The 9,348-nt window shown below is 34.6% G+C and overlaps 1 non-coding gene across 1 annotated transcript; it reads left to right on the top strand.

Moving 5' to 3' along the window:
- Positions 1-7,750: 7,750 nt before the first annotated feature.
- LOC129082232 (U6 spliceosomal RNA) lies at positions 7,751-7,857 on the top strand. Its single transcript, XR_008530389.1, has one exon. It is a non-coding gene; the product is annotated as a U6 spliceosomal RNA (small nuclear RNA).
- Positions 7,858-9,348: the final 1,491 nt, after the last annotated feature.

The following is a 9,348-nucleotide window of genomic DNA, read 5'->3' as shown; positions in this document are numbered from 1 at the left end:
GAAGTACATAGCAATAAAGGCTTACTGAAAAAAGATAGAAACATTTCAAATAAAGCACCTAACACTACAACTTCAAGACCTGGAGAAACAACAACAAATAAATCCCAGAGCAAGTAGAAGGAAAGAAATAATCAAGATTACAGCAGAACTGAATGGCATAGAGGCAAAAAGAACAATTCAAAGTATCAACCAATCTAGGAGCTGGTTCTCTGAAAAGATAAATAAAAGCAACAAGCTTTTAAGCAGACTTATCTAGAAAAAAAAAGGGAGAGGACCTAAATAAATAATATCAGAAATGTAGAGGAGGAATAACGACTGATATCGCAGTAATACAAAGGATTGTAAGAAACTACTATGAACAGTTATATGCCAAGAAATTTGAAAACCTCGATGAAATGGACACATTTCTAGAAAAGTATAATCTTCCAACACTGAAGGAGGAAGAAACAGAAAGCTTGGACAGACCAATAACAGCTTTGGAAATTGAAGCAGTAATCAAGAAACTCCTGGCCCACAGAAGCCCTGGGCTGGACTGTTTCGCTGGAGAATATTACAGAACATTTAAGGAAGAGTTAAGCCCTGTCCTTCTCAGACCATTCCAAAAAATCCAAGAAGAGGGAAGACTCCCAGACTCTTTTGATAAGGCCAGCATCATCCTAATCCCAAAACCAGATAAAGACCATACAAAGAAAGACAACTACAGGCCAATGGCATTGATAAACATAGATGCTAAAATCCTCAACAAAATATTGGCAAACGACATCCAGCAACACATTAAAAAGATCATCCATCATGATCAAGTGAGATTCATCCCAGGGATGCAGGAATGATTCAATATACACAAGTCAATAAACGTAATACATCACATAAACAAAAGGAAAGACAGAAACCACATGATCATCTTGATAGACGCAGAAAAAGCATTCGATAAGGAACTGCACACTTTTATCATCAAAATACTCATCAAAATGGGAATAAATGGGGCATTCTTCAACGTAATAAAGGCCACATATGAAGAACCTACAGCCAGCAGTATAGTCAACAGGCAAAAACTAAAAGCTTTCCCACTAAGATTGGGAACATGACAAGGATGCCCGCTTTCACCACTTCTTTTCAACATAGTATTGGGAGTTTTAGCCGCAGAGGTCAGACAACAAGAAGAAATAAAATTTATCCACATAGGGAGGAAGTAAAACTATCATTGTTTGCAGATGACATGATAGTGTACATATTACACTCCACAGAAAAGCTACTCAATCTAAGGAGTGAATTTGGCAAAACAGAAGGATACTAAGTCAATATTCAGAAATCAAAGGCATTTTTGTACACCATCAATGAAATAGAAGAAGAAGAAATCAGAAAAAAAAAAACATTCCTTATATCCATTAGAAAAATAAATTACCTAGGAATGAATTTAACCATGGAGGTAAAAGAACTGTATGCAAAAGCTATGCAATATTGAAGAAAGAAATTAAGGAAGACACAAAGGAATGGAAGCATATACTGTGTTCATGGATTGGAAGAATTAATATCATCAAAATGTCCATACTACCCAAAGCAATTTATAGATTCATTGCAATCCCTTTTAAAATACCAATGATGTATTTCACAGAAATAGAACAGACATTTAAAAATTCATATGGAACCATTAACAACCCTGAATAGCCACAGAAATTTTGAGAAAGAAAAACAAAGTAGGAGGGATCACAATACCGGATATGAAACTATACTACAAAGGCACTATACTCAAAACAGTCTGGTCCTGGCACATGAACAGACCCATAGTCCAGTGGAACAGAATAGAAAGCCCAGAAATAAGCCCGTTTCTATATGGGCAACTAATATTTGACAAAGGGGGCAGAAGCATAAAGTGGAGTAATAATAGCCTCTTCAACAAATGGTGTTGGGAGAGCTGGACGACTACATGAAAAAAATTGAAATTAGGGCATCAGCTGACACCATACACAAATATAATCTCAAAATGGATAAAAGACTTAAATATAAATTGCAACACTATAGAATTCCTAGAGGAGAACATAGGCAGGAAACTTCCAGATATCCCACGCAGCAATTTTTTTCACTGATATGTCTCCTAAAGCAAGGGACATAAAGAAAAGAATAAACAAGTGGGACCTCATCAAAATAAGAAGCAACTACATGGCAAAAGAGAATATCAGCAAAATTAAAAGGGAGCCAACTGTATGGGAAAATATATTCGGTAATGATATATCAGATAGAGGTTTGATCTCCAAGATATATGAAGAACTCACTCAACTCCACTCCAAGAAGACAAATGATCCAATCAAAAAATGGGCAAAGGACCTGGGCAGACACTTTTTCAAGGACGGGATACAGAGGGCTGAGGGACATTTGAAAGGATGCTCGGCATCACTAGTCATCAGAGAAATGCAGATCAAAACCACAATGAGATACCACATCACACCAGTCAGAATGACCATCATAAACAGATCAACAAACAACAGGTGCTGGTGAGGTTGTGGAGAAAAAGGAACAGTAGTACACTGTTGGTGGGAATAGAGACTGTTGTAGCCATTGTGGTAAGCAGTGTGGAATTTCCTCAGAAAGCTGAAAATGGAATTGCCTTTTGATCCAGTGTTTCCCCTGCTGGGACTATAACCTAAGAACCTGAAAACGCCAATCCAAAAGAACCTATGCAACCCAATGTTCATAGCAGCACAATTACAATAGCCAAGTGCTAGAAACAACCTAAATACCCATCAGTAGATGATTGGATTAAAATATATGGTACATTTATACAATGGAATACTATGCAGCAGAAAGAAAAAAAAAAGAACTATTAAACTTCGCGATAGCATGGATGGAACTAGAGAGCATTATGCTTAGAGAAATAACCCAGGGGTGAAAGACAGGTACCATATGATCTCACTTATAAATGGAATCCAACCAACAAAAGAAAGAAGCTAGGAAAATAAAACTAGCAACACTAAAATAAAAAGAAACCAACAGAGACAAGAGGGAAGGAGGGAGGGGTGGGCGGGGCAAAAGGATGGGAAGGGGCAAATCAAGGAATATATAGGAAGGACTAATGGACAAAGCTAAGGTGAGGAAACATTGAGGGAGTGAGAGCTGGGACCGAGGAAAGGGAAAGTGGTGGGAGGGAAGGTGGAGACAAATGTATTTGAAAAAATAAATTAATTAATTAAAAATATAAGGTATTATTTTATAAAAAATAAATAAAGTGTATTTTAAAAATTAAAAAAATAAATAAAGAAAGAAAGAAAGAAGGAACTCTTACCTTTTGTGACAATATGCATGGAACTGGAGAATGTTGTGCTAGGTGAAATAAGCCAGTAGTTGAAAGAATAATACCATATGATCTCACCTATAAGTGGATTCTAGTCAACAAAATAAACTAATAAACAAAATAATGTACAGGCAAAGTAACATGGAGCAGACTGATAGTGACCAGAGGGGATTGGAAAAGAGGACAATGGTGGAAAGAAAGGGAAGGGACTAAAGAAAGAACTTATATGAATTACCCATGGACATGGACAACAGAGTGGTAATTGACTGTTGAAGAAGAAGTTGGGGTGTAATGGGTGCAGAGGGCAAACAGAGAAAAATTGAGACAACTGTAATAGAATAAATATGATTAAAAATAATATCCACTTTCTCATTAGTGTCTTTGAGACTTATTGTGCTGTTCTGCGTATTTCTAATAATCTGTTTTTCTGATCTGTTTCTATTAAATTTATCAGATGTTTAATGGAGTAAACATATTGTTTATTTAACATCATGAAACTTCAGGGTAGAATAAACATATATTCCATGGAAAAAATATCAATGGAACCATTCATAAGACCTCTCATCACCTTCTGCTACATCATAAATGTGTGCTGTTTTCTCTGTTTCAGAGTCTGTTCAGAATGGAGCTACAGCATTCTTCCAGATGCTCTAGTGCTAATCTGAGAGACCACTTTAACTTTTGATGCTTAGTTTTCTTCTGGATCAGGTCCCAAAGATTAGACTGATTTTGATATAACATTTCAAATATTTACAGTCTGGTTTAAACCCAACTATTGGATTGTGTTTGTTGATTTATTGTATTCCTCTAACACTATACCTCCAAACTATGTAAACAAGGTGGCTAAGCATAGAGGATGGAGCAAGAATTTTGGAGTCATGAAAACTACCTCATTTTGAATCCTGGCTTTGCCATTTACCAGCTACATTTTTTTGGAGAGTTAGCTAACATCCCTGAGCTTCTCTGTTCTCATCCATAACAGTGGCGATAATGTTGTGTGACTCAAAAGCTGTCAGCAAGATTAAATGAGATTACCTATGCACATAATATATAGTGAGTCTATTTCGGTAAAATCCCATTCTGCCTCAGATATAAGTATTGTTGACATACTCATTTTCTCCATATTTTAAGTGCAGCAGCAGGTTTTATCTTGTTCATTTTTTATCTCACATAAGACCGCACAGTTTCTGACACATAATAATTTCTCAAAAATGTGTTGAATTGATTTGAAATAAAGTGACAGCCCAGCAATTCAATATTTGAGTTTTGTTAACAACTCTCTGAACAACAAAATGTGAGGCACCCATTGATTGTGGTGTTCATGTGTAATATATAAAATACCAAATATTTTTTGCTTATTAACCAAAATACATTATAATAAATGATTTCTAATCTTTCCCTTATATCAAATACCCCTAATGTTGGTTTACTGATTTTTAAGAGTTCTTTGGATTTTTAAAATGTTTTAAATTTTATTTTTTAATTTAATCTTTATTAGATTTTTCCATTACCATTTAGTCTCCTTATACTCCTTTATCCCAAGGAATCACCACACTGTTGTCCATGTCCATGAGTCTTTTTTTCCTTTCTGCTTAATCCCTCCACCTCCTAACCTCTCCCCAACATTAGCTGTCATCTGTTCTCCATCTGTAAATCTGTCTCTGTTTTAATTGTTAAAATTTATTAGGGTGGCATTGGTTAATAAAATTATATAGGTTTCAAGTGTACAATTATAGAATACATCCTGTGTATATTGTATTGTGTGTTCACTACCAAAAGTCAAGTCTCCTTCTGAAACTATTTACCCCTCCTTTACCTTATTCTACCTCTCCTCATCCCCTTTCTCTCTGGCAATCTCCATACTGTTGTCTGTGTCTATGAGTTGTTTTTTTTTTCCTTATTATCTTCAATTTTTCCACCCATCTTTCCAACCCACTTCCCCTCTGACAGCTGACAGTCTGTTCTCTGTGTCTGAGTCTGTTTCTATTTTGTTTCTTTATTTTGTTCATTAGATTCCACATATAAGTGAAAACATATAGTATTTGTTTTTCTATGGTTGGCTTATTTCATTGGAATAATACCCTCTAGATTCATCCATGCTGTATAAAAAAGGTAATATATTCTTCTTTTTATGGACAAGTAATATTGCATTGTATAAATGTACAACAGCTTTTTGATCCACTCATTTACTAATGGGCACTTGGACTATTTCCAAAGATGAACTATTGTCAATAGCACTGCAATGGACATAGTAGTCCATATATTATTTTGCATCAGTGTTTCAATTTTCTTCAGATTTATTCCCAGAAGTGAAATTGCTGTCATAAGGTAGTTTCATTTTCAACTTTTTGAGGAATTTAACCATGCATTTTCCACACTGACTATATCAATTTGCATTCCCACGAACAGTGCACAAGGGTTCTCTTTTCTTCACATCCTTGACAACACTTGTTGTTTGTTGATATATTGGTGATACCACTCTGACACCTATGAGGTGATATCTCATTGTTGCTTTAATTTACATGTCTCTGATTAGTGATATAGAGCATCTCTTCATATGCCTGTTGGCCAGATGTATGTTCTCTTTGGAGAAGTACCTATTAAATTTCTCTGCTCATTTTTTTAATTGGATTGTTTGTTATTTTGGTGTTGAGTTGTAAAAGTTCTTTATAAATTTTGGGTTTTAACCTCTTATCAGATGTATCATTGGTGAATATGTTCTTTCATTTAGTGGGTTGTCTTTTCGTTTTGTTGATGATTTTCTTTGTTGTACAAAAACTTTTTAGTTTGATTTAGTGCTATTTGTTCATTTTTTGTTTTGATTCCCTTGCCTGAGGAGATATATCAGATAAAGTATTGCTACAAGAAAGGTATAAGATTTTACTGGCTATGTTTTCATCTAGGATTTTTATGGCTTTGAGTCTTATATTTGTCTTTTAACCATTTTGAATTTATTATTTTGTATGGTGTAAGGAGGTGGACTATATCCTTTTTTGTTTGCATATGTCTGTCAAATTTACTCTGTATCATTTATTGAATAGGCTGTATTTACCCCATTTTATGTTCTTGCATCCTTTGTTACATATTAATTTTTTTTGGATACAAAAAAATAGTGGTTTTGAATTTGCAAAGAGGAGCTACCCTGAAAGTATAACTAATAAGAATGATGCTTCCATTTTCTCCTTCAATGTAACTGTTTAACTGCTCTCTGCAGGTGTAACTCTTTTTATGTTGTTATTGCATAAATGCACAGTCTCCAAATAGTTATATAAAGGTTATAATTTAACTCCAGAGATGCCCATGTGAGTATTTTTGCAAAATTAATGATTTAAAAAAAAACTAAATATTTTAGTTGGGCAGTTTAGGGTCATCTACACTATATTTGTTTTGTTAAAGTGGGGCATCATTCTCATGTGTCTAAAGCACTTAGCTTCATACCTTGGGTGTTGTCACCCACACTGATCAGAGATATAAAGGAGTTTGTGATTAGATGAAACCTGAAAAAAATAATTCAAAGAAAGGGAGTGTGCCTGAGATTTCTGCTTAGCTGTATTCAGAGATTACACAAACCATTGTCTGATAGATGCTTTCAGATTGGGGTTCTCATTGTAAAGAGATGATTGAGTCTTAACATATGTTCAAACTCATATTTGAAAATCTTCCCATATTTCCCCTTGTTAAATGGAGCTAAGTTGAAACAATGCAATCCTGTCTCTTGTCATTACTGAACATCTAACATTCACTAAGCTCTCCTTAAGCTATTATTTCTCTTTATCTCCATTCCCTCCATTAAGTAGATTTTTTTTCTGTAAACTATAGAGGTGATGGAAGTTGCAAATGACTTTTGCATAGTTTTTCTTTATAGTATGACATATCCTTAGACTTTGATTATTGAAACTCAGAGGCCAAAATGTGACTCTTTTGTCTGTCTCCCTTGTGATCACTTCCCTGAGTCAATGAGTGCTGCATATATACTGGTGCTAATATCTTTAGTAATAGGATGACAATAAATACAAAAGCAACGCTTAATATCTCAAAATTTTAGTATCAGACATTTTTCTCTGATAATATGTAATTTGCTCAAAGGGAAGAACTGTGTCACTAGCCTCTTGCATAGTGCTTGTCATATGTATTAGGTACCAGAGATATAAAAAAGTTTATGCATTCAAAGAGAGCACATATGACTGTTTATTCACTTACTCATTAGTTCAACAAATGTTTCTGAGAATCTACTGTATTCCAGACCCTGGGTTAAGCACTATAGATAAATGAATAAGCAAGTCAGGCATAACCCCTGGTCTCAAGGAACTTACAGGTAAGTAAATTTCAACAGAGTTAACATCACAATGTATTAAATATATAGAATATCAGTGGAGTAAATTAAAAGTAATTGGAAAATGTTAGTGACCATAGGAGTGTGGGAAAGACCTTAAGCAAGACTGAAAACCTCAGAAATCACAAAGAGTGCTCATTTTGGAAGCACACATACTAAAATTGGAATTATACAGAGAAGATTAGCATGGATCCTGTGCAAGGAGGACATGCAAATTCATGAAGGGTTCCATATTTTTCCAAATAATGAAAAGCAACCTCCTACAACCAAGACTGCATTACCAAGCAAAGCTTTCAGTTAAAATGGAAGGTGAAATAAGGAGTTTCCCAGCCAAAAGAAGGCTAAAATAATACTTTTCCACCAAACCAGCATTGCAAAATATGCTAAATGGACTGGTTTAAGAAGATGAAGAGAAAGAGTGAGAAAGAGAAGGATACAGGTAAAAAGGGAAAAAATGAATAAGTAGCTATCAGTAATAATTCTCAATGTAAATGGATGCAATGCCTCGATCAAAAGACACAGGATATCTGAATGGATAAAAAAAAACATGACTCACACATATACTGCCTACAAGAGACCCACCTCGGAACAAGGGACCTACACAGACTGAAAGTGTAAGGATGGAAAAAATATTCAAAGGATATGGAGAGGGGGAAAAAAGCAGGGGTAACAATACTTGTATCATACAAAAGAGATTTCAAAACAAAAGCCATAAAAAGAGACCCAGAAGGACACTTTATACTACTCAAAGGAAGACTCCATCAACAAGACATAAATATTTAAACATGTATGCACCCAACATACGAGCCTGCAAACCTATAACAAAAATCATGGAGGGTTTCAAGAAAGATATAGCCAGAAACACACTGATACTAGGGTATTTTAACACCCCACTGTCAAAAATGTATAGATCTTCCGAACAAAACATCAACAAGGATATTATGGAAATGAATGATGCATTAGATGCAATGGAATTAAATGACATATATAGACCTTTCATCCCCAAAAAAGCAAATTACAAATTCTTTTCCAATGTACATGGAATATTTTCAAAGATAGACCACATGATATGACACAAAGCAGGTCTCAACAAATTCAGGAAAATCAAACTAATAACAAGCAGTTTATGGGAACAAAGGGGCTTGAAACTGGAAACTGACCTCAAGGAAAAACCTCAAAAACTTCCAAACTCATGAAGACTGAATAGCACTCTATTAAAAAATGAATGGGTCAATAATGAGATAAGAGAAGAAAACAAAAAGTTTCTGGAAACAAATGAAAATGAACACACAACAGTCCAAAATCTATGGGAAATAACAAAGGCAGTCCTGAGAGAGAAGTTCCTAGCAACACAGGCCTACCTAAAAAAGATAGAAATATTTCAAATAAATTACCTAACCTTCCAGCTTCAAGAACTGGATAAACAACAACATACAAAGCCCAGTGGAAGTAAAAGATAGGAAATAATAAAGATCAGAGCAGAATTAAATGACAAAGTGACTAAAAGAATTCAAAGGATCAACCAATCCAAGAGTTGGTTCTTTGAAAAGATAAACAAAATAAACAATCATTTAAGCAGACTTATTAAGAAAAAAAAGGAAGAGGACCCATATAAATAATAGCAGACATTAAAGAGGAGAAATAACAACTGATTCCACAGAAATACAAAGAATTGTAAGAAATTACGACAAACAACTATATGCTAAGAAATTTGAAAACCTCGAAAAAA

This window comes from Pteronotus mesoamericanus, unplaced genomic scaffold (genome assembly GCF_021234165.1).
Source record: "Pteronotus mesoamericanus isolate MK-2021 breed Mesoamerican mustached bat unplaced genomic scaffold, CSHL_Meso_final scaffold_12, whole genome shotgun sequence".
Lineage (NCBI taxonomy): Eukaryota > Metazoa > Chordata > Mammalia > Chiroptera > Mormoopidae > Pteronotus > Pteronotus mesoamericanus.
Note: the sequence above shows the minus strand (reverse complement) of the source record. Positions and strands in the feature narration are given on the sequence as shown.